We start from the raw sequence: 26099 nt of genomic DNA on the forward strand, positions 1-26099 counted from the left end.
TAAGCTCTGACAACCAGATCTGCTCTGTTCCCACTGTTTTGCCTTTTCCAGGGTGTCATATAAATAAAGTCAAACAGTTATGAAACTTTTTGAGACCGAGTTATTTTACTTAGCCTAATGAATTTGAGATTCATCTATGTCATATGTGTCAACAATTGGCTCCTTTTAATTTCTGAATAGTATTCCATTGCATGGCTATACCACTGTTTGCTTGTCCACTTGTCCACCAAAGGATATCTGAGCTCTTTCAAGTTTTGGACGATTATGAATAATGCTATAATATAGGCCATATCCAGTTTTTCATATGAACATGCGTTCAGTCCTCTTCTATAAGTATCTAGAAGTAGGATTGCTGGGTCAGACAGTCAATGTGTTTTTAACTTTTCAGGAACTGCCAGCATGTTTCCCAGAGTGACTGTGCCATTTTGTACTCCTTCCAGCCATGCAAGAGAATTCTTGGCTCTCTGCATACTCACGGACACTTGGTATTGTCAGCATTTTTTTTTATTTGAATCATTCTAATAGATGTGTAGTAGTGTCTTGTTGTTATTTTAATTTGCCAAACTAATATCTAATGACATTGAGTATCTTTTCTTGTGTTTATTCAGCTGCATGTACCTTCTTCGGTGAAGTGTCTGTTCCAATATCTTGACTTTTAAAAAAATGGATTGTTTATCATTACTTATTATGTTTTATGAGGTTTTTTATAAATATATTTTAGATACAGCTATTTCGTTGCATATGTGATTTACAAATAATTTCTCCTAGCCTGTGGCTTTCCTTTACTTCTCTTAATTGTGATCTTTGTGAAAAAAAAATGGGGAAAAAGAAGTGTTCTGTTTTGATAAAGTCCCCATCATTTTTCTATTTATCATTTTGTTTTCGTTTTTGTATTGTGCTTTGGATGCTAGATTTAAGATGTCTTTGACTAAGCCAAAGTCATGAAGATTTAGTTCTATGTTTCCTTCTAAGAGTTTTATACTATTATGTTTTGTGTTTGAGTTGGTGTTCCAATTTAAATTAATTTTATCTAGTATGAGGTGTGGGTCAAGGTGTTTTTCATTTTGGGGATTTTTTTTTTTTTTTTTGCATATGGATATCGAGTTTTTTATAGCATCATTTGTTGGAAAGGCTAATTTTTCTCCATTGAATTCTTGTCAAAAATTTTTAAATCAGTTGATATTTATGTGCACCAGGAAATTTCTGGATTTTTAAATTCTGTTCCATTGGCCTATGAGTCTCTGTTGTCACCAACACCACCCTGCCTTGACTGATAGCTTTTTGGTACTGCTTAAAATTTCATAGTGGGAGTCCTCCAATTTGGTTCTTTTCCAAAATTGTTTTGACTATTCTAGTTCCTTTATCTTTCATATAAATTTGGGCATCAGTTTAATACGCTTCTACAAGGCATCTTGATGGGATTTTCATTGGGATCACATTAAATCTATGAATGAATTTGGGGAGAATTGGCATGTTAACTATATTGACTCTTGCACCATGGGCAGAGCATGCCTTTCTCTTTATTTAGGCCTTTTTGGTTTTCATTTATCAGCATAGTTTTAGCATACAGATCCTGCACCTATTTTGTCAGATTTATAGCTATAAATTCATTTTGGGGTACTATTATAAATGGTACTGTTTGAAAATATTTTACTTATAGTAGTTTGTTCATTGCTAGTATATTGTAATACAATTGATTTCTGAATATTGATCTTCTATTCTTCAACCTTGTTAAACTCACTTGGTTCTAGGAGCTTCCCTGTGCTTTTTCTATGTAGAAAATCATAGTATTTGTAAATAGAGGTAGTTTTATTTTTCCTTCAAATCTGAGTGCATTTTATTTCTTTATCTATATTTATTGAATCTGTTAGGGCTTCCAGTACAGTATTGAATAGGAGTGTAACAGTGGACATCCTTGACTAGTTCCTGATCTCTTACATAGAAAACATTCAATATGATTCTGGCCTACAGGTTCTTCATAAATACGCTTCGTTATGTTCCCTTCTATTCCTAGTTTTCTGTGAGTTCTTATTATAAATGGATTCCGAACTTTGCCAAATGTTTTTTCTGCATCTATTGATATGATCATATAGTGTGATGAATTGCAGTGATTGATTTTTTGAGGGTTGAATCAGGCCTGCAATCCTGGAATAAACTCCACTTGACTTGATTCTGTAGCAGATTTTAAATGAACACTTTGAATTTTTAATTTCTCCTAAAATTCAGAAGATCTGGCAGCACTGAGTCAGAAATCCTGCCTAGTCACCAACTAGAGTTGAAGAGAAGCCATCCTCTAGTAGACTGGCAGGTGTCTTTTGTAAACCACAGTAGAGGCCAGAGTCAAGACCTATTTACTGGGGCACCTGGGTGGCTCAGCAGTTGAGGATCTGCTTTTGGCTCAGGGCATGATCCTGGGTGCTAGGATAGAGTCCCACATCAGGCCGCCCGCAGGGAGCCTGCTTCTCCCTCTGTCTCTGCCTCTCTCTCTCTCTCTGTGTGTCCCTCAAGATTTTTATTATTTTATAAATAATTAAAATCTTTTTAAAAAAGAAGACTTACTTACCACCACAGCATGTGCACTTTTGGTGTGTGTGTGTGTGTGTGTTTAGAGCAAAGAAATATTTATGATGATGTGTCTGAAAACGTGGAAAGCAAAAGATAGACAAAAAAATGATGTGTATTTCAAGGAAAATGGAAGAAAGCATGTAATTTCAGGCATGTATTTGATGTTACCAGGTATTTTTCTTATCCCTGCACTCTCTATGCCGGTTATCACCACCTTGGCCCCTGTAGGCATCTGGATTTGAAACTGTAAATGAATAATTCAGGCAACACTCTTGTATATGTTCAGTACACAACCATGCCAGACCTCAGCTTTACTCATGATTTCTAAAAAATAATTTTAAAAAGCAAATATGCACATAGTCAAAAAAAAAAAAGTCAGAGTTTCTGAGAAGATAAGCAATAAAACCTAAGTGTCCTTCTCACTCTTAAACTCACATACCCTGGTACTTGTCCCTAGAGGAGACCACTTTTCCCAGTCTCTTGATTATCCTTCTAGAGGCCCTTGGTTAGCACATACATCTACAACCCTTGTACATAAATGAGGAAGCAGCACATATTTTCTCGCCTTGCTAATTTTCCACAAATATAGCACAGTGCTGTAAATGTATTTTCTCTTCCTCAGGATTTTCTTACTATCATTTTCTTTTCTCTGGCCTTTATTGTAAAAATGACATATACAATATGTATAAACATACAAAATATATGTTAATTGATGGTTTATGTTATCAGAAAGGCTTCTGGTCAACAGTAGGCTATTACTATTGTCGTTAAGGTTTGGGGGAGCAAAAATTATACACAGATTGTTGACTGTGTGAGGGGTTGTGTCCCCCAGCTTCCGCACTGTTCAAGGATCAACTGTATATATTTATATGTCTCCATACGCGTTTATATGTATTTAAAGAATTATGTTAGCATAATATGTATTCTGATAGAGGGTGCTGAGTGTTACTGTGGAAAATAACGTGGAGTCAGAAGTTAGTAAATATTGAGAAATAGAGTTGAAATCTAAAATTGAGCAGTCAGGAAAGTTCTCACAGAGAACATGACGTTTTTGGGAGAGAGAGAGTTGTGCATCTGGATGTACAGATATGTTCCTTCTTTTTTTTTTTAATTTTTATTTATTTATGATAGGCACACAGTGAGAGAGAGAGAGGCAGAGACACAGGCAGAGGGAGAAGCAGGCTCCATGCACTGGGAGCCCGATGTGGGATTCGATCTCCGGGTCTCCAGGATCGCGCCCTGGGCCAAAGGCAGGCGCCAAACCACTGCGCCACCCAGGGATCCCATGTTCCTTCTTTTTAAGTGCAACATAGTATTCTAAGTGTATAGTACATTTGCCAATCTGTGATAAAGGACTATTAGGTTGTTTTGCCATATGGCCAATAAACAATGCCACAAAGATTATCTTTGCAACCATTCTTGGGATATATGTGCCAATTTAACTTAGTGGGGAAAATCTTAAAAGTAGAATTAGTGCCCTAGAAGAAATAACAATCTGTATACATTCCCACATCACTCACTGGACTGAGTTTCTTATGGGTAGGGACCATATCCAGGACATCTTTGAATTTCCTGAGATAAGAGGATAAGAGGATCTTTCTTTCTTTCTTTCTTTCTTTCTTTCTTTCTTTCTTTCTTTCTTTCTTTCTTTCTTTCTTCTTTCTTTCTTTCTTTCTTTCTTTCTTTCTTTCTTTCTTTCTTTCTTCTTTCTTTCTTTTTTTTTTTCACTTAACAGCTCAGAACTGACCAGGAGAAGAATAGTTTGAGTGTGGTTTTTCATTCTTCCAGTAAGCACACCAGGTTTCCAATTCCCCAAATTATATTCTCCATCTTCAGTACCCACCACCACCTTGGTCTCTAATGGACATGGCTGAGCTTACCTGTGGTATCTACCTAGGTTAGAAAGTGAAAAATCTCTTCCATTAAGCAATAAACAGTATGTTTTCTCCCTGCATGGTAGGGACACTGTGCCTTCAGGGTGTTAATCCTTGAAGACTCACCCCAAACGGTAAAAAGAATCATTCATGGAGCATACTTATGTACTTGCAAACATATAAATGTCTCCTTCCCAAAGCCTTTTCTCTGGGGTATCCAAAGGAGTCCACACATCTTCAAGGTCAAGATAACTAAGAAAGTTGGCACATTCCAAGGACTGTTAAAGTTAAAATCAGCCTCATTTGGAAAAAAAAAATACAAAAAAAAACAAAAACTATCCTGGCCAAGACATGATGGATATGTAGCAACTTAGAGCCCTGATAATATTTTCAGAGGATGTCAGAACATTTACAATTATTCAGTGCTTAGAACTCATTTGCTCCCTGGCATTATCTTTGTTGGTCACAAAAGAAAGTATCCTTGAAGTGGATAGGGAAAGGTCGGCTCATAAATATAATAGGCAAGCTTTCTCTCTTCGTTTGGTTAAAGGAGGTAAAAACATATATACAAATAAGGAAGCCAACTATAAACAGCTGGATGGTATGCCTGAATTTGTAGGGCCAGAGATGCTTGCTGGTGCCAAAGCCCGGTATTCCCAGGTAGAGCAACAAGAAGTGATTTCTATTAAACCCTCATATCTTATTATTTTTATAACATAAATTGCCGTTAGGCCTTCCTGTGGAAGAGACGATGATGATAATTTACACATGCTGGACAGATAAATGGTTCAATTCTTAGTTACAAGAGACTGTTGACAGTGATTACTGATGCTCATTTCTTTCACGCACATTATGTGGGGCAGGAAACTCCAGGTTTAGAGGCCTTTCATGTTTTTTCTAAGTAAATCAGTCACTCCCATAATAATTATTTATTATTCCACATTGGCAGACAGTTGGATGCATTTATGACAGTTAAGAGCTTTAGACAAAATGCTGCAAAGTGGTGCAACCGATAAAATATTTTACAGCACGGGAGATAGCAACAATAATTAGAAGGCCTTGGTACACAGTGAGAGAAAAGACAGCCAGGGTTTCCTGGAGACTCCTGCTGAGTCCTCACCTATACCTTTGGCTTGTGCAGGACTGAAGTGCTGGTGTTCACCTAAGTTTGGACTCAGACCTAAGGTTTGGATTTGGAGATCTCTGTAAAGAGCTTTCTTCCCCAAATATAATCCACTCTCCCATCTCTTTATATGTTCCATTTTTTTGTTCACACATTCAACTTTTATCGAGCATTTTCTGTGTGCCAAGCATCCTACTGAGACCTGGGTATAATCTTACCTTGCTGGAAGGACCCTTGACTGAGAGCAGTGTGAATTGCAGTCATAACAGAATTGTGTATCTCTTCTAGTTCCCTGTCCAGCTGTATCCTACAGGTTCATCAGAGCCATGTTTCCACGAAAACAGAAAGTTTTAAATCTGGGTTCTTTTGTCACAAGGCTTGGTTGACGTTAACCTTATTTCTCAAAGCTATTTCTTTTTGAAAACACATTACAAAAGAAAATATGGCGAAAGTTTAAGTTTCAAACCTCACATTGTTAACTGCCAGTTGCCTCCCTGAGGTACAGGTTGCTTATGTCACCTCTCAGAGGTCTTATATGAAATTATTCCACATATGCATTCCTAAAAATCACCACACTGTGAAAAAATGCAATAAAAACCACAGGTCTTATGGGAAAAATGGGGATTGGGGTATAAGACTCAAAAAATATCAATAATATGTTTTTTTAAAAAGTATAATTAAAAAATAGTAGCACAAATGTTACACATGTTAAAGGGTTAAGAACTACATAAAAAACTACAAGTATGGCACTTTGCTTTGAAAAAGACTTGGAGTTTGTCTGTGGAAATGGATGTTAGAAGGACTGTAGATTGTAAGTTTCTGCGAATTAGTAGAAAGAGGATCATATGAAATCTGACAGAAACTTCAATGATGAGATGTGGATGGGTGTGGCTCCTAACACAGATCACATCAAGGTAGCTGGTAGATATCTGAGGTGTGTAAATATGTGTGTTTGTATATTTCTAAAAGTCTCCTATCAGTGGGGTGCAGTTTTATGTGTTCACCTACCATTTTTTTGCATAAAAAATTGTGCGTAAGCAAAGTTTACATGATGTTCAAATTGTTTCCTAATAGATCACTCATTTTGGAAAAAGCTTGTGTTTTCAGAGCAAATATTATAGTAAGGCTGAATATATATAAGAGAATGTGTCTTTCACTCTCCATGTAAACTATAATGTTGGGACACCTGGGTGGCTCAGCGTTTGGGCGTCTGCCTTCAGCTCATGGTGTGATCCGGAGTCCTGGGATCGAGTTCCCCATCAGGATCCTTGCAGGGAGCCTGCATCTCCCTCTGCCTATGTCTCTGCCTCTCTCTCTGTGTCTCTCATGAATATATAAAGTCTTAAAAAAATGTAAACTGTAGAGTATCTCCTTTTTTAAATGTTGAAAATACATAAAATTGGAAAGATATGTCACCTTTCATTCCCAAATGTCCACAGTGTTTTTTGGTATCTTTTTCTACTTTTGAAGTATTTAATTTACATGTATAATTAACTTTGACTAAGAGACAATGTCTATCAAAGGGATTTATTGAATTCAAGTAGAGTTGTTTCCATGGTAAATGGTAACACTTGCTTAAGAACTAGTTTCATTTTAGGTAGAAACAACCCAATGCCCACCAACTGGTGGGTGGATAAACAAATGTGGAATATCCGTACAATGGAATATAGTCAGCCACAAAAAAAATGAAATATTGTGGGACATGCTACAACATGGATAACCTTGAAAACATGCTAAATGAAAGAAGCCAAGCATAAAAGGCCATATATTATGATTCCATTCATATGAAAATCCAGAGTAGGATAATCTATAGAGACAGAAAGGAGATTAATGGTAGTCTAGGGCTGGAGGTGGGGATGGAGAATATAGGAGTGATGGCTAAAGGATACAGAGTTTGTTTTTAGGGAGATGAACATTTCCAAAAATTGACTGTGGCAACTGAAAACCACTGAATTGCACATTTAAGTGGGTGAATTGTGTGGTATGTGAATTAAAATAAAGCTGTTACAAAAAAGAATTTCATTTTAGGTTTATCCATATGGTGCTGTGAGAGGAGTTACTAAGACCTCTATGTACTTGTTAGCTCATTAGTGTGATGGACTTAACTAAGTCTGATGTGTGGAGGTGATGATTATCTGCAGAAATCTAGAAGTTTGCATGTTATGCATGTTGCTGTCCCACCTAGAAGTCTGCTGGTCCCTTTCCACTTCATTGAGATTTTGTCAATCTTCATTTCAATATGTTCCTTGGCTGCCTGTGGTATATCCCCAATCTGTTTAGGAAAAGCACACAAGAGGCTTGTTTTCTGAACTCTCTCATTTCTGAGAATACCCTTCTCCTGTCTTTTCTTAAGCATGATAACTCGGGTGGGTAGAAAAATATTAGGTTATTATCACTTTTTTCTTTCTGATGTCTGCAGATTTGGTGATATTGTTTTTGAACTTCCAAAGTTTCAGAGAAGCTTAAGAGCAGCCTGATTTGGTTTCTCTGAAGAAAGCATGAGTTTTCTGCTTGGACACTTACAGTATTTTTCTTTGTACTTAGAATTTTGAAATGTTTCCAAGGTAAGATTTAGCATTGGTCTTTCCCATTGATTTTTGCTGGGACTGTGGAGAGCCATTCTGATATGCATGCATTTTGTCAGCTCAGAGAGGCTTGATGTCTATAAGTATTTGTTACAGTTCCAATTGTTTTGATTTTTTCCTTTAGAAGATTTGTATTTGTAATATTTTAAAATTTGTGTTCCTATTCTTTATCTTCCATGGCTATTATCTTGAATATTATTTTTACACTTGTGTTATTTTCTTTTACATTTTTAGAGGAGCTTCTCATTTCCATCCTCCACTCACTGACATATTTCATGCTGCCCCAGTTCTGCTTTCACTACCCCTTGTGAGAACTTATGATGCTCTATTTTTAATTTTTCCTTTCACCCTAATCTACTCTGGTCTTTATGACTTTCTACTCTAGCTTCAAACAAGCTATGGCTTATGGTCTCCTTCTAAATAAAAAAAAATGGTTTTAAAAGGTTATAGGGTTTTTATAATAAATAATTTTCAAAATTCTGTTTTTCCTTTAGGTCTTCAGAATGACAGAGCTTTATTTCCTCTTTATTATTTCACAGGTTTTTAATTTTCTTGTGGACTCCATCACAAATGAGGCTGTAGAGCAGAGTTCTTAAAAGTACAGGCGCAGATGTTGGATGGTCTGCATCCAAATCCTAGCTCTCTCAGTAAATTCTCTGTGTATCTTTGGTCTAGTTAATTTTACCCTTTTGGTTTAAGATTCATCATTTGTATGATAGGAAAATTTGTACACATAATGGAACTATATAACTAATAAATGAGATAATACATGGAATGCACTTAGTGCAGTGCCTGACATATAGTGAATGCAAAAAATATATATGTATTTTTTCAACTGAGAAGAAGTCTACCAGAATCCAGACTATGGCAACAAGCAAAGTGTATGGACTTTCTCCTTGGCTCTGCTTTCTTCTCATATGAGTGTTTTTAAAATTCTTTTCTGGGTCTAGAGCTGGACAATAGGTTCCTGGGCTTATAACCCAGCAGATTTTTATCAACTGTGGTTCTGCCTACTGGGGTTCTCTTTCTTCTTTCAGTGCCTAGCACTATGATCCTCTGAGCAAATGGGAGGCATGAACTGTTCCTATCATAGAGTATCCTATCTTTTCTTTACCTGTGACTCCTGGTTGGGTCAACATATTTTTTCTAGTTTTCCTTCCCCTTTTATATTCAGGTAGTCTCGAGAAGTTATCATGTATGAATAGAAATCAAAGGAGAGTCATTCATTAGAGCTGTTGAAGGAGATCCACAAGTCCCATTTTTTTCAATTAGAGATATTCATGGAAGTAAAGAGAAGGCACTTTTCTGGCGGAAATAGTCCTTGGATTTTTGAAACAGTGAAAAGATGCAAAAGTCAGAATAAAAAAAAAAATCTTCCTATCCTTGGGTTCTTCAATCCCATTGTGTTGCCTTTGTTCTGCGAGAGTTTCTTTTAGTTTCTGTCTATTGATTGGCAGGCCTAATTAGTGGTGGTGGTGGTGGGGTTCTTACCTTCTCCCATATTCTGCTCAAATTCAGAGCCAGCAGAAGGCTTATAAAGCCTAAACATGGTTGTTACATCCTAGGAGTTCTTTTGAGGGGCTGTCTCTTGCAACAGTCTCCAGAAGTTACTTTCAAAGGAAATCAGTTGTGCCCAAATCAGAGAATCTCAGAGTTAGACAGCACATTAGAAATTAAAGAGCCTAAGCTACTGCCTAGTAGTCAAATTCCCATCATACCATCCCTTTTATATGGCTTGTCTGATCTCTTCTTGAACTACTTTCTGTGATAGCAAGCTCACTAGCCATAAGCATGGTCCACTCCTTGTTGGACAACTTCTTAAACAAACAGATCTATCCCCTGTGTATGGTCTTAAAATGAAGAAGAAAGCTATTATACTGGTGAAGGATATGTGCAAGAAATAGAAAGCCCTCGAGCTATTACAAACAGAGAGGTATTTAATAAAGGGACGTAGTACCTAAGTACTTCACAATTATTTTAAAACTTGGGTGGATCAGAAGTCAGGGATTAATATTAGATTTTTTTCTAACTTTGTTTTATTGAGCTATAATGTACATGCAGAAAATGAAGTTGGGTTTTTACTCCAGGATCAACGGATGGAAAACTGTTTCTATCCTCACTTCTCCACAGATGTCTCACATCTACAAACACAGTTCCCAGGCAGTGGAACCATAATGGGGCAACTACAGACACTCATGCCATTGTAGGTTGCTCATCCACCAGCCTTGCCAAGGAAAGATGGCTCTGTCTACTTGCTCCTTTCCACATCTCAGAGGATCTATTTTGTCCACAGAACTCAAATCACTGAGTGCTCTGACTGCAAGGTGGTTTTGGAAAAGTAGTTTTTCATCTTGCCAACCTCTTGAGACTGCACACTGAAGGACAAGAGACAGTATTAAGAAAGTTATCTAAGTGTTGAATGGACATAAGTCTCTTACCAAGTATATTTCTTCTATGTCATTACTCCTATAATCCACAGCAGTGGGATTCAAGAAGAGAAAGCCCCTGATAAGTTGTTAGTGTCATCTGAGTAGGAGAAATGTTTAACCACTGTAAGACATTCACAACCCAGTTCAAAATAGTTTTACAGGTTAGTCAAGGATCTGATGAGTGATGAATTACTGTCAGGGTCCTGAGATTTAATAAGATAACTGAGGGAAGGACCAGAAAACGAGAATGAAATAGTAATGAATATATATAGGGATTTGTTTCTCAGGAAAAGATAGCTCCAATGCTTTACTTCATGAATCTTCAGGAAAAGAAAGGCAAAGGGCCCCAAAGATGGGGCTGTCATGTCGACTGTCAAGAACTTTCCACCCTAGTGGGCATATCATTCAATTTTATACCAACAGGCAATGAGAGGCCACTGGGAGCAACCCACTATGACCACATTTGGCCAGTGGAAAATAGGATGAAATTTATGGGATGCCAAGGACCTTTGGCTGTTCCCTTTCCATCTCTCTGGAGACTAGCATTATGATCAGGAAGTTTATTCACTTGTAAACACACCTTATTTTTAACATCTTAGTCATATTCAGCTGAGTTATCATTGCTTATGTTATTCAAATGACTCATTTCCTCTTGCAGCCTGCAAATATTAGACATTATCATATCCCATATCTGTCTTATTCTCTGTATCCCCGAGGAACTATTGTTTAGTTTATCTAAAAGAAGAATTTTAGGGGAAAATCATACCAAATGCCAAGATCATGCAAGAAAGAAAAAAGCAAATTGTATGTGTAGCTTTTTATTTGAAGCCTCAGCACTCTGGAAAGGTTCTGTGAGTGGTGGTTGTAGAATATAGATGGATGGCAGCAATAAAATCAGATACAGGGGAAAAGCAATCAAACCACAGAGTGGGTCACATTCAAAATATATTATATCGGAAAGTGGGGGGGATCTACCTTAGGGTGTATGCTGGCTCCCAAAAAAAAGGTTTCTGTATCCTTCTATTCAACTTATATATGCCTGATGTGATACTACATTTCAAATCTTTTCCTATCCTCAGACTGTGTTCTTATTGTTCCATGAAAATCTTATGTTCACTCCTACATTTTTGTCTTTGTTGCTCATAATAGGTGCTAGTGGGTGTTCCCGTCCCAACGCCCTTTACCAGGCCAGGGCATCATTCTCTGCTGCCTCGCTGCCTCGCTCATGAGGTTAGCCCCTGATGTCAAGGGGTATCTATAACCAATAATTGACTGCTGTGGGGTTCAAAAGGCTTTATCCCTTGCCTTGAAGGAGGAAGGCAATCCCATAATGCATCCAAATCTGTATCTCATGCTCTCCTTTCAGGGAAACGGACCTTAGACACTGCTAACGTAGGTTTTTTTCTTTTTATGCTTAAAACTATGGGGCCAGGTCCTTTCCGCTTCTCCAGAATAGTCAAGGTCCACTTTAGTTTCCAATTCCTTCCAGCTTCCTTACCTGATATACCCAATTCTAGCTCTCTCTTCCCTCCTCTGAGCTGTTGAGCCATTCTCAGGCAGTGACACTCAAGTTGAATGCTCTCATAGCTGCTATCTTGTTGGGTTAGCTGCCAGCTTGGCATATATATAAATTCTAAGTTCCTTAGGGTGGATGCTGTTGAGGTAGGCAATGTGTAGTCAATAAAGAGTGTCCATTCAGCTTCATCTGAAGTAGATTTCCCAGGAGGGGTTGAACTTTCCCAATGAACATCTATAAACTGAGACATTAGACCTGAGAACTTGGTTCTGAGATTAAAAGTAGACTATGCATGGGAGACCTTCTCCAAGTATATGGACTGGTCCCTTTAAAAGCTAGATAGGGCAGTCACTTGTCAAGATGGGAATGATTGCCCAGATCTTCCCAAGCTACTTTTTTGAAACATAATATTTTCTAGGTAAATAAAGAATAAAAGATGCAATCTTCAAGTGGATTTGTAAATATACACTATAGCCAATGGAAATTCCCAATGTACATCAAAGGCTGTGAAAAATTCCTACAAGTTAAAAAAAAACAACAACACAACTTTGCTTAGTGTAACATTTTCCCAGGTTTGTGTGACCATAGAATTTATGTCAGCATACCAAGCATTATCTCATGGAACTATTCTTCCATGGAAATCTTTAGATAAATGCTAGGAGTGGTAGTGGTGGCATTGGAGTGAGATAGAGTGAGAGCTAATGAGGGTCCCAGTCATCTGGGAGCTTGTGAGATTTTCATGAACCCCTTCTAAACTTATGCAGGGATTGTGTATGAGGCTACCCAACTTCCTTTTCTGTTCGGTATTTATCAGGAGAAAACTCATTTGGTTACAGGCAGCATGAGATGTCAGAGAACTTTATCCTGCAGATGTGGCATCTGGTAAAAGCAGGATGTGTGGGGATTCAGAGCTTGAGAAACCCCATCCTACCTCCTTTCCCCAAAGTCAGGGACTCCTATTGTAACTTGGGATTGAGATTCTACTGAAGTACACAGAGTTGTTTCTTCCTGACTTCATGGAGATGCAAGTTGGTTTGGTGTGGGTTTGACCATGGGAGACAGCAGCTGAGTGGCAGTAAAAATGGAGTCTTTTCTATTTCAAGGATCACTGTTTCCAAACCCATTCCTCAAAATGGCACTCTAGGAATTATATAATTTGTCCCTCACAAGAATCCCATGGGATCTATGGAACAGGTGTTAGCATCATCCCCCCATTATAGGTGGGCAAATGGAAGCTCAGAGAGAAAATAAGAGTCTTGACTAGATGACACTTCATTCAGTTTTCTATCCATTCATTCATTCCCACGGGAAATATTTTTCAACCACCAACTCTGTGCAAGGTCCCCTCTCCTTGCATTCTGCCCACATTAATTTTGTTTTACACAGAAAATGAACAGGCCTCTCATAGCAGGCAAGGTGCTTGGTCTTGCCACAGTAGCAAGATGATGTGCAATTCAGCAAACACAAGTAAGGTCCCTACTCTGGAGAGACCCTTTGGGGAACCCTGGGTTAGTTCTCTGGGCATACCTTTGGAGAACTTTGAAGATCTGTAAAGTCTAAAAACCAGATTATTGGTTCTGTTTTTCATGAGCTGGTGTTCTAACCAGTTTGGCTTATGTTTTGAGTACAAATATCATAAGGTCTTAAAAGGTTTATGCTTTTCCAAATTATCAGGTTTTGAAGTGACTTTAGCTCGAGAGAAATGGATACAAAACCAACTAGTGTTGGTATTATTGACATTTTGGGCTGAATAACTTTATTGTGAGGGCCTATTCTGTGCACTGTAGAACATTCAGCAGCATCCTTGGTCTCTACCCATTAAATGCCAGTAGCTTGCCCAAACTTGTGACACCAAAAATGTCTCTAGACATTGGAAAATGTCCCCTGGTGGGGTGGGAGGACAGAATTAGCTCCAGTTGAGAGCCATTGTTCTAACCTGTGATCAGGGCACGCATAGTCTTTAAGTCTAGGACATGCAAGCTAAGGAGGTAGATAAGGCAGGTGTGGAATGTATAACAAGTTGTAAAGCAACTTCCTGAAAGTCCAGCTAGAAGTTGGCTACATGGTGAGGGTTAGAACCAATGACTTCTGACTCCAACCTAGTGCCAGTCTGTTTGCTTCACCATGGCAGTGCCCCTCAGGTGCGTGGTTTCCAAAGCCTGTGCCCTTTGCAGTCAGAGGTGAAGAGCACAAGTGGAGGAAGAAGTCCTTACTCCTGCATGGAAGGACCATCTGACTCAGTCTCTAGAGGTGAAAGCCTGTGATGTGTGCTTCCTGGTTTCATCTAGAATTAAGACTGTCTCCGCTTGAGCAGCCCAAAGATCACAACGTTCCTCCAGCAGGACTGCCTTAACCCGCCTGTCCCTTAACCCGCCTTAACCCAAGCTTGGGGATCACGGGTGTCAGGCTAATGACAAACTGTCCCTTTCCCAGACTTCAAGTCAAAGATGGTCAAATGGACTTTCTTATGGGCCACAGATTAACTGTTTCTCGTCTCTTGCTCTTTGCATCTGTGTACATCCTGTCTTGAGTTAAAAAAAAAAAAACAAAAAAAAAAACAAAAAAAAACATTGGCCGGGTAGGACTCAGGGTTGGTAGGGAGCCATGGGCCTAAGCCTGTGTTTATGACACATGTCATATTTCATGGACCACGTCTGGACCCCACCTGCCTCTTTAATCTCCTTGGAATGCTGGTGCTCCCTCTGTGGGCTGTATGTTATTCCGATGATTTCAGTGGGTACTGCAGTTTCTAATTTCCTAACCTTTCTATTAAAATTAATATTTAGATTTTATAACTTTACAACTGGGAGAATGATGGGAGCAGTATTTGATGTTTATGTCTCTCGGTCACGAAAACGCTCCGAATTTCACTCATGCCGGGCCACACACATGTAGTCACAATAAATAGCATTTAACATGTTTACAGAATGGAGAGGATGAGGAGGACTTCTGTTTTTATATTGATGGGCTCAGCTGGGCTGGGGATACTATTGTTTACAACGAGCTACATTTTTTGTTGTTCTGATTTACCCTCAAATTAAATCTTTATTTCAGAAACCAACCCCAGGGAGTCCCCATAACGAGGGAATGTAATAAACAGCATTAGGGAAGGGCTCGTAGCCGCTGCTCCCTGGTAATTAGTCCAAATGTCTCAATCAGAGTCGTTTTCAAAGTTTTATGGCTGCAGTTTGGCCACAAGTTTATTTGTAGAAGCTGGTTTGGCATTTTGCTCAGGGTGGCCTTTGCCCTTTGGGGAGGGGTATTGGGGGTTTGTCGACATGGAACGTGGGGAAGGCAGGCTTTCAGATTTGCTTGGGGGCGATGCCCATGTTTCTTCTTATTAGCATCCATTTCTAAATTGAAAAATTGTCCCAGTTTAAAGAAAATGGGAAGGGAAATAAATATGGGGCCCCTGGTTTTGAGGACCTGCAAGGAAAGAGAAGGGGTGAGGCTGGGACTGAGTGTGTGGGAGCATTCCCCCCGGGCAGAGTGACTGTCCTATAAACCCAGGTGTGAGGGGTGCCCGGGGTAGGGCCTGGACTGGGAAAGGGCCTGGACTGGGCACAGTTAGAAAGACTGGGCGTTGGCAACCCCGCCTCCCTTCCAGAAGTTCCCTGGGGGCCCGTAAGCTGTGAGACCTCCAGGCCTCCCAGAAGAGGGACCAGAAAACCCAAGGCAGCAGGACCCGCTGCTGTGCTCAGACCCCATTTCAACCTCCCCAGCAGGACAAGCAGGAAGGGCAGAGCCCGTGGCTCCAAGTACATCCCCATATCCACTCCCACCGTCCTGCTGCCTTCATAAGGCTTGTTTATGTAGTCAGTCATTCACCCAGCCCCGTGACAAGCACAGCGACATTTAGCCACCTTATTTCCTGGGCCAAAATGGTAAGACAAGGGGGTGGAGAGGGAGGAGGTTTCTTAGAGCACCAGAGATGACCACCTTAAATCAGACAATCCTGAAAGCACGAGGTCAATGTTCTTGGCCCTCTGCCTGCCTCGGGGTCACTTAGCCTGGTGGCGGGCACGATGGGGCCCCGACAGGGAGGCGGTCAAGCAGGCGTACCCCTTCACTGGGGGGGAAGGAGAGTACAATTTGGGAGTGAGGGAGTGTGCAGGGTGAGTTCAAGTGGACTCGACCCTCAGCACCCCCACTGTCATGTTATTGCTTCACTTTCGAATAATGTTTTGTAAGACCTGTCTCCTGAGGAACCAAAGAAATCATCAGTCACTTGAGCCCAAGGGTCTGCACAGTTTTTCTGTAAAGGGCCAGATGGTAAATATTTCAGGTTTCACAGGCCACAGAGTCTCTGTCACAACTACTCACTGTGCTGTTAGGGGGGAAACAGCCGTAAGCCATACCTAATGAATGGGCATGGCTGTGTTGCAATAAAACTTTATTTACAAAATCAGGTGATGATGGGCAGGATTTGGCCTATAGTTTGCCCACTCGATTTAATCTTTCATCCCCCATATGCATTAACTTCTACTTTTTCTTTACTGTCCCTCTCCTAACTTCCTTCCCCCTTTTTCTCCTTCCTCTTTTCCTCCCTTCTTCTCTCTCTTTTTTTTCCTTCCTTTCTTCTTGTCCTTCCTTCTTTCAATATGACTTATGCTATACACCGTGACAGGCATAGGTGCTGTCCTGTCCCTCATAGAGCTTCTATTAGGGAATATTAATGAGGAAGCAGGTCATTAAAATAAAATATTGTAGCTAATGCTAGTTACCCAATATTCACCTCCACTTCTTTCTCATTATTAGATAATTCTGTTCAGACTGGCAATCTCCCAGATTTTTAAAAAGTCACTTCTCCTGATTCCCTTGTGGCTGGAGGAGTCCGTGTAACAAAGTTCTGGCCAACTAGACACAGGTAGAGGTTCTTGGAGCTAGCATCCATTCCCAAGTGAAAAGGCAAGCCCCCTTTGCTTCTGACTCTTGGCCCTTCCATTTTCTTTCCACCCAAAATGCTGATATGACTCCTAGAAGCGCAGCAGCTCTATTGGGAGCCTGAGGTTAAAAGCTATGTGCTAAAAATGAGAGCAAGAAGGTGCAAATAGCCTGATAACATCGCTGATTCTTGGTACCAGCTCCGGACTGCCTGCCTCTGAACTTCCTATTGCCTAAACATCAAAACTTCTTATTGTTTAAAGCTAACACAGTAGGCTTTTCTCTTATATGCAGCCCAAGGAAATAGTCATGGACAAAATTATTATTAGTATAGCAGAGCTATGGATTAACATTTAGTGCTCAAGAATTACTTGCAGAGTCTAAAAAAGAAAATGAACATAACTCAAATTATTGAGGCATTGCCTCACTCTCCATACCTCAATACTTAGCAGTGTTCCCCATGATTAAAGGAGGCTCTTCACTAACCGTCCAGCTCCAGCATTGTTTTAAAAATGATTTATGATTGGGACACCTGGGTGGCTCAGTTGGTTAAGTCTCTGAGTCTTGGTTTTGGGCTCATCATGATCTCAGGGTTGTGAGATGGAGCCCAGGATGGGGCTGTGATCTCAGCGGGGAGTCTGCTTGAAATTTTCTCTCCCTCTGCCCCTCCCCCTACACTTGCATACTCTCTTAATCAATCAATCAATCAATCAAATCTCTAAAAAATGATTTATGATTATTGAGTTGTTAACCAACTCTGGGAAACCAGTGCAGTCAGTGAGGTGGGTGGGGGAGAGCGGTGGATGCTGCAGATCTTGACCAATTCTGGAAACTTCTCATTATGAAAGGTTTCTTTCCTCATGCAGTTCAAGACTTAGTCATGGACTCAATCTCAATAGTCCACAGGACTGCTGCCTTGACTGTGTCTTTTGGCTATCAGACACGTTACACGTTTGGAGACAGTATGTGTGCATGTGTGCCTGTTTGGGTGTATATGCGTGCTTGGAGGCGATTGAGGTAATCATGACCACAGCAGCAGATTATCTTTCACAGCTTCAGAAATACCATTTAACGGCTCTCAAGAAAGACCTCAATTGTCTATTGAAGACTTTAGTTGAGGCCCCCATTCCAGCTTAGCAGCAAGGGAAATGGACAAATGTTCACATTGCTGTTGGGCATCAGTGGGTTGCTGAGCTGTTGGCACGATACTTCATTTTCCCTACTTAAGCACATAATTCAAAATCATGTACTGTTGTGGATGGGGGAGAATAGAGAGAGGGGGACTGTGGGATGGAAAGCTAGAGAGAAAGTTCCTTGAATGAGTTTGGTCCAAAGGAGGGTTCATTGGGAAAGTAGGAGAGGGTCCCTCTGTCTACTTTTGATTGAAGGTCAATTGCATTGATAACATTCCAGAGACATACTCACTTTGATGCCTTCTAGACACCAAATTAGCATTTGGAAATCAGCCCCTCGGCTTAAATGCCCGAGATCCATATACTCGTGTCATCCCATGGGCCATGCCCTTGGTCATCAGTAGCCCTTAGGTATGGCTGGCTCTGCTCGACTTCCTTCTTCTACCTTCTCTCTTAATTTATTGATATGTGGAACACACCTTGGCTGCCAAACATAGCCAAGATGCTTTTTTTTTTTTTCCCAGAGAATTGTTGTATTGTGCCACACCTGGACTGCACTCAGAAGCTTTCTAGGAAACTTCACTGCACTTTGCAGATGCCCTCAGCTTTTGGGTCAGCATTTTGGAAGGAGAGACAATTGATTCTTTCAGCCTTGCTGAGGCAATTCCTTTTGATGTGTATCAAGTGTGTTTTGACACAATCCCCAGAGTCATTGCGGTTTTCAATATTCCTGGGCCTATAATGAAAGTCAAAGAGAGGGAAATCTTTCCACTTAATGTTGATTTCTAATATTGATGGCACATTAGCCCATTTGTGTTTCAGAAGCTTCAAGGGGATAGAATTAACCCCTTGGGTTTCAGTTTAGGTACATCTCTTGTGGGTCTGTCAAAAGCTGATACTGTCACTGGAGACAAAAGCATTTCCCGAGAAGCACATGCCATTCCTATGCAGGTAACAATTTTTTTTTAATCATTATCAATTTTATAGTACATACAACAGCTGCAGAAGAATTTGTGGGCTTTTTTTTTTTTTTTTTGGCTGTAAGGCATCTTAGAGAGTGTTTGCCAATTTTCTGTCTCAAAAAAAGGTGTCTTCGCATCTTGATTTAGCCCTGAATAATTCAACAGAATCTCTAATAACAGACTTGCATGTTGCAAAGCCCCAAAACATGTTGTAAGCTTAAAGAGGCAGCAAGAAATTTAGCATCGCAAACAGAAGTCAAAGAATCAAAGCTAGGAGGTCTTTAAAGGGTAGGAGTCAGTGCTTCACACATGAGCCGATGCTTATTTTTGCTGACAGTTTCCTTGTTTTCATAGAGCTGTAGCTCCTAAAACGGACAAAGAACATTCCTGGAGGTTGGCTATTGCTCTTAATTCCCTTTCTCTGAGAATTCCCTTCTTATGGCTTCTTCTTCCTTCTTCTTCCTGCCCCCCTTCCCTTCCCTTCCCTTCCCTTCCCTTCCCTTCCCTTCCCTTCCCTTCCCTTCCCTTCCCTTCCCTTCTCTTCTCTTCCCTTCCCTTCCCTTCCCTTCCCCTTCCCTTCCGTTCCCTTCCCCTTCCTTTCCTTCTTTCCTTCCTTCCTTCCTTCCTTCCTTCCTTCCTTCCTTCCTTCCTTCCTTCTCTCCTTCTTTCCAACACATAATTATTGAGTGCCTATAATTTTCCAGCCATGGTGTTAGGGCTTGAGGATCTGATGATTAATAAAGACTAACCTAACCCCTCATCTAGAGTATAATAGCATTCTCTTTCCCGAAGTACAAGTACTTTGGGGATTCTCTTGGATCTGAGATAAACTGATAACTTTCCAACAAATTCCCTGTCATCCTACTGCTCCTCCCCACCAATTTGCCCCTTAATCTTCTTAAGTGGCTTTAGTTTTGTGATTTTCCGCCAAAAATATGATGAGTGTATTGGGAGCCCTGACATATGGGGGAACATGAGAAGGAACTGGGGGTGTTGGGTTTGGGGAGACTGTAACTTTGAAAGATGTCTTTATATATTTATTTTATATAGTTGAAGGATTGTCATTAGAAGTGGAATTAACTTAATCTATATCTTTCCAAGGGGGATATATAAGACTAAATGGGAAACAGATTTTGGCTCAAAGGAACCATAAATTTTCTAACAATCAGGGTAAAGGGAACTGTGCCTGATTCTGAGCTAGGTATGTCTATGTGTTTGTGTTTGCATATCTTTCTCCGTATGTATAGACCATGATTTCTCAACATCAACACTATTGACCTTTTGGGTTAGATTAGGGGAACCTTGTGGGAAGCTATTTTAGGATGTTTAACATCTTGATTTCTACCCGTTAACATCCCCAGTTATGACCATCAAAATATTGCTAGTCTTTACCAAGTGTCCTTTGGTAGGCAGAGCTGCTTTGGTTGAGATATGTATATTATACATATATGTTATTACATACTTCTATATTAGTTATAATATATAATGTATTGTTTATAATATGGATTTGCATATTATATAAATATTTTATGTATAGACATTTGTATATTCATATATACTTATAGCATATATATAATATATTATACTATGTATAATAGAATATATAGACATGGATAGATACACTTGTCAGGGATAGAACTAGGTCTCTGACTTAAAACCCACAGATTCTCTGGAAACCGCATAGTTTGTCTGGGTTATCGGGGCTCCTCAATTGTAGAGTTACTGAAGTGAACCACCACTTGCCAGGTGGAATAGCAGAGAATATTCTTCAGGTAGGGAGTCAGACTCAGATCTGTAAGCCACCCCCCCACCTCATTTCCAGCTAACAGATTTTATAATTCCATAAGACCAGATTTAGGTTAATGAAATTGGTGTCTGTTTCTAAGGGAATATGCCAAACTAAGGTTATGTCAGTGGGCCCCACAGTGCTGTTTGAAATATGATGTAGCTTCGTAGGGTGGGATGGTGGGATGAGTGGAAACAGTTGAGCTTGTTTGGGGTTTAATTGGCAATCAAAAATTTGCTTCCTAGGTGCAGGCATGTCACTGTAAAAGCACACCCAGGACATTACTTTCTCTAGCTGAAGTTATTAATATGTGTTGATTGATGTCAAAATGGGAATTAAATCATAAATGTGCTTTGGGGCCTCAGGCTGGTGGCTTGGCAGCTTCTTTAGCCTTGTCACTTTGGAGAGACAGCTCACATGGCTCTGCCTCATTTTTTTGATGATTACTTAAAGATTTCACTTTATCATCATTTGTCTGTGAGCAGCCTTTGCTCCCCATCCCATTAGTATTGCTTCCACCATGGTGCAGTCAGAACAAACTTGTTACCTGCAAAGGAACCCGGGATGGCTTTCATACTTGAGCGCAACAATGGGGTCATACACTTTATAAAGAAAACAAAACAAAATAAACTGTGCCCAATTAGTGCTATTTACAGACATGTAACACCATGGCAGCTGATCAGGAGAGTATGTTTCTTTCCCATGGGAGTCCCAAAATTCCTAGCACCCGCTCACAGGCATAAAAAGGCATGGTCTTTCTCATTTCCAAGTTAATCCAATTTGAGTGTGGGCTGAGAGGGACCAGAGCTTCCCGAAGGGCCTGGCAAAACTGGGCAGATCAGCATCATTACCAGACCACACACATTATGTTTAATAGCCAGACCATGCACTGGACCAGAGAAAAATCAATGGATTCAGAATTCCTTAGGAACAGCCACTCTCTTCCTCGACGCTGTGGAGGCTTTTGCTCTGAGTCCATCATCTGTTACCTGAATTTCGGCCTTCTCCTAACGGGTGTCACTGAGTCTAGATGTGACTCGATCCCATTCCTGTTCCACAATGTTGGTGAAGCAATCTCCCGAAGCCCCAATATGATCATGCCCTTTCCGTCACTTAAAAGCAGAGATTCCAGTTCTTCTGTGCTTACAGGACAGAATTCAAAATCCAAGTGATTGGGATGAATGACCCAATCATAAATGACTCTTCAGACCCCACGTCTGCCATGGAAGCCATCCTGTCCTCATGGATCTTGCCCCATGACACACTTTCTAACAGTGATCCTATGTGCTGTGGTCTCCTTGGCTGTGAAGTGGTCTTCACGTCTCAGTTGGAACACAGTTTTTACTCTCCAGGGGTCCCTCAACTCCGTATACCCAATCAATCATGTGATATTTCAGTTTTATCTATTTACACATTTGTTTCTATATCCGTTTATAAGTCTGTCTCTTTTGTTCCCCTCCAGCCTTGATGGGTAGACTATAGGCTCTTCCATTCCTGGGATATATATATAGTTGCTCATTAAAATGTTTCAGAACAGGGATCCCTGGGTGGCTCAGTGGTTTGGTGCCTGCCTTTGGCCCAGGGCCTGGAGTCTTGGGATCGAGTCCCATGTCAGGCTCCCTGTGTGGAGCCTGGTCCTCCTCTGCCTGTGTCTCTGCCTCTCTCTCTCTCTCAAATAAATAAATACAATCTTTAAAAATAAAATAAAATGTTTCAGAACAAATGCATGAATACAGAAGTGAATGTAAGTGTTGAGTAAACAAGCAGGTTCTCCTCGTTTCCAAGTCATTTCTTAGAATAAACTGGCAGGGGCTCCTGGGTGGCTCAGTCAGTTAAGCGTCTGACTTTGGCTCAGGTTGTGATCTTGGGGTCCTGGAGTTGAGCCCGTGCCCTGCTTTCCACTCATGCTTGCTCGCATTCTCACTCTCTCTCAAATAAATAAATAAAATCTTTTAAAAATAATAATAATAAATTGTCAAAATTCGTATTAGTATAGCATAGAGTAGTGGCAGAGAGCCAAATTCTGAATTGAATCCTCGCTTCACTACTTAATAGACGTTCAGCCTTAGCAAATTACTTACCCTTTCTCTCCTCTCTGCTATTTGATCTATAAAATGGGAATAATATCATCTGGTTCTCAGAGTTGTCAGGAATGATGAAATATATATATATAAAGCACTTAGAACCTGGCCAGGAGTAAGTATTCTGTTAGCACTGTTTTTGGAGATGCCAACACTTCCCAGAATCTCCCTCACGCAGGGGTTCTCCACCTTATGCAATGGAATCATCACGAGCCATGAACAAATCTATAGCTGCTGGGGCCTTAGCCCAGGCTCATTAAATCAGAATCTCTTGGGGGAGGCCCAGGCAGGGATTCTCCATCAGATACTTAAGGAAGGAACTCGAATGAAGTGTTTACGGAGGAAGAGTTGGTGAGGCGCCCAGGAGCTAGCAACAGTGAGAAGCCCCTGGTACCCCTGAACCAAAGGAAGAAGAGGGAATGGTGTCCCTGGAGCGGGGGAGGCCTGGGCCTTGGAGGGTGGGCCGCAGGGGGCCTGTGGTCGCTTCCCCTGGGCCTTGAGGAGAGACACAGTCTGAGGCAGGGAAGACAGGGCAAGAAGCACCTGACCTCTTCCCACCTCCAGCTGTGCCTCCACGGGCAGAGCAAAATGCAGCCATAATCCAGCCGGGCCGAGGTTAGAGACCCGATGATCAGGAGTCAGCACCCAGGGGCACAAACCAGGAGGGGAGGAAGCAGGGTGGAGGAGACAGGGAGGAAGAGAGCCAACATATCCGTTTCAGGGAAGAGTTCCCAGGTGCTTCTGACCCGCGGTGCAAGACCCACAGCAAGACCCACAGCCTGGCCGGGGCCTCCTCCTGGGCGCCCTCCTCTCCCCCAGCAGCCGGCCAGAGCCATCCGTGGCGTCCCTAGGCCGCAGCTCGCAGGAGGAACTGCCCGGTGCCGTCCTTATTCCGGGGCACGAGGGACTGGAGCTTTCCAGACAGGATCCCGGGCATGTAAACCAGACGAATTGATGTACGAGGTCGCAGCTGCCTTCTTTTCTGGGAGTTTGGGTGCTGGACACCCAGGAGCCTCCAGCAGTGGGAGCTCGCGATGCACCCCCTTCAGTTAGGGAGGGAGGCTCACAGCTCTGGCCTTTTCGTTTTTAATCCAAGCAAACATGCCAGAGGAGACTCTTGAGATTTCTACCATATGTCAGATCATAGGAGTCAGCCTGATTTGCATGGCCCCATGGTGGAATTTGGGAGTGGAAGGGTGCTCGGTACCCCAGGCAGAGTGCTTCACTCTGCACTGAACCCACCAGCTTGTTTTCCCATCGACTGCGGCGGCACGTTTCAGAAGACTTCATTTCTGCCGCTTCCTCTCCAAAAGGAGGAAGATATAAATCACAGGCGCAGAAGTAACTAGCAGTTGTGACATTTTGTTACAGAGTTTAATTACATGAATCATAAAATATTGCTACAATTTTCCAAACTGTTAAACCTTAATTAATATGAACCCACAGGGACCACCTTGATCGTTCTAAATATTCTGAATCACAACTCCTACAGTAGGGCTTCCATCCGCCTGAAGTGCTTTGTAATTTGCAAAAAGTGATTAATTATTAGAAATGAAACCAGACAAATTAATTTAATATAAATGAGGCTGTACATGATTTGATTAATTCTTTTTAATTACCTATATGTTATTTTTTCAATAGTTGAACAAAGGACCCTATTCTTCTCCTGCATGTTCATATTCATTAATCTCATTAGCACAGAGTATTAATATAATTTTATCGCACATTCCAGAAGTACGGCACATTGACAAACCATAATGAATCGTGGCATTAGTGTCCTATCACTACATTAATTTCAAGACATGCTTGGCTCATCTGCAATTTACTTTGAGACTTAGTTTAAAATGAGCTGAATAAGCGTGTAATTATGACATCTGCTTCTTTTCAGGTACCTCCTTTGTAAATCAGTGACAAAGGAATAGCAGGTTTAAATATGTGTTAACACTTGGATAGCATGTATAATTGCAATATGGCGATGTGTAATGAAGATTAAATTAGACTGTACTATACCTGACATATGCAAGAACATAATTGAACTGTAGTCATTGTTACAGTAAAAGCAGCTGCAAAATACCAATATTTGAATTGAGGACAGCGAAACCAAGTTAGAAAAGGTAAAGAGGATATTCTCAATGAGTCACCAGGAAAAGAACCATCTGCAAACCCTAGGATTTCAACCTCTTCTCCCTTTGTGGTTGATGACAGTTGGTCATGAATTTCATGAAAAATTCCAGAAGGGTCCATTTCGGATGTCACTGGGGCATGACCTCACACTGCATATCTTGGATGCTCAGCACTTGTGCTCCAGGCCATGGGGTGGGCACCATGCCCGACTTTCCCATCTTGAGCCTCAGGCAGGAATTTGGAATTCTGGGATTGATGTCTAGACTCTCTGCGTGGTTAACCCTAGATTTCCCTGAACAAGACACCTGGGATGACAAAAAGGTTTGAGATTGCCTGGGAAGCAGAGCAACCCTGGAATTGGCCCTTGCGGGGGGAAACTTAGTAGGAAAGAGGGCCATGCAAAGTTGGGATCGAGAATGAAATTGCATCTTCTATCACAAACCCTCCCCTGTCTTCCCTGAAAATGGACACTTATGGCATGCCTTTAGGATTTGTTCAGTTTTTCGTAAGGCTTCATCACGTGCTGAATGTGCCTTGGGTGTTCCTGGGCAAAGTGAGGGCCCACTTAGCTGTGTCTATGGTTTTTCTCTCTTGTAAACTCCTAAGTGCTTGAGTGTAGAGCTTAACAGAAGCCAAGAAATATTGCTTTTGAGTTTAACAAATACTCCTAAGGAATTTGCGGCTCTATCTCCAAGCAATTGGAAGAAATTGGCTTACCCAACAAAATCCTCATGCCAGCCTTTTTAAGCTGCTGGTAAGGAGAAGTGAAGAAGAAGGAAAAGGAGATAAAAGAAACAGAGCTTCATCTTGCAGGTGGTCTCGGGGAAATGCCAATGCACTGGCTTCCTGGCAGGGTTGACGAGGAAGTAGGGCACATTACTTACATGGGGTAAGATGTTCAGCTCCTCAAAGGAATCACATACCAGAAGGCATTAGCTTATGTGTCTAACACCCAAATGTACCCTCTGGAAGAGAATGTGGTATTTGCAAAGCTGTTGTGATAGAACCATGAAATGTTAGACTTGGAAAGTAACTTG

The 26099-nt window shown here is 41.0% G+C and overlaps 1 long non-coding RNA gene across 1 annotated transcript in view; it reads left to right on the plus strand.

The window, feature by feature from the left end:
* The first annotated feature begins 386 nt into the window (after window positions 1-386).
* LOC119870019 overlaps window positions 387-26099 on the plus strand; it is a 34466-nt gene continuing 8753 nt past the window's right edge. The window contains exon 1 of the long non-coding RNA XR_005355041.1: window positions 387-485. This is a non-coding gene — a long non-coding RNA (uncharacterized LOC119870019). The remainder of the gene's footprint in view (window positions 486-26099) is intronic.

The sequence above is a fragment of the Canis lupus genome, chromosome 2 (genome assembly GCF_011100685.1).
Source record: "Canis lupus familiaris isolate Mischka breed German Shepherd chromosome 2, alternate assembly UU_Cfam_GSD_1.0, whole genome shotgun sequence".
NCBI lineage: Eukaryota > Metazoa > Chordata > Mammalia > Carnivora > Canidae > Canis > Canis lupus.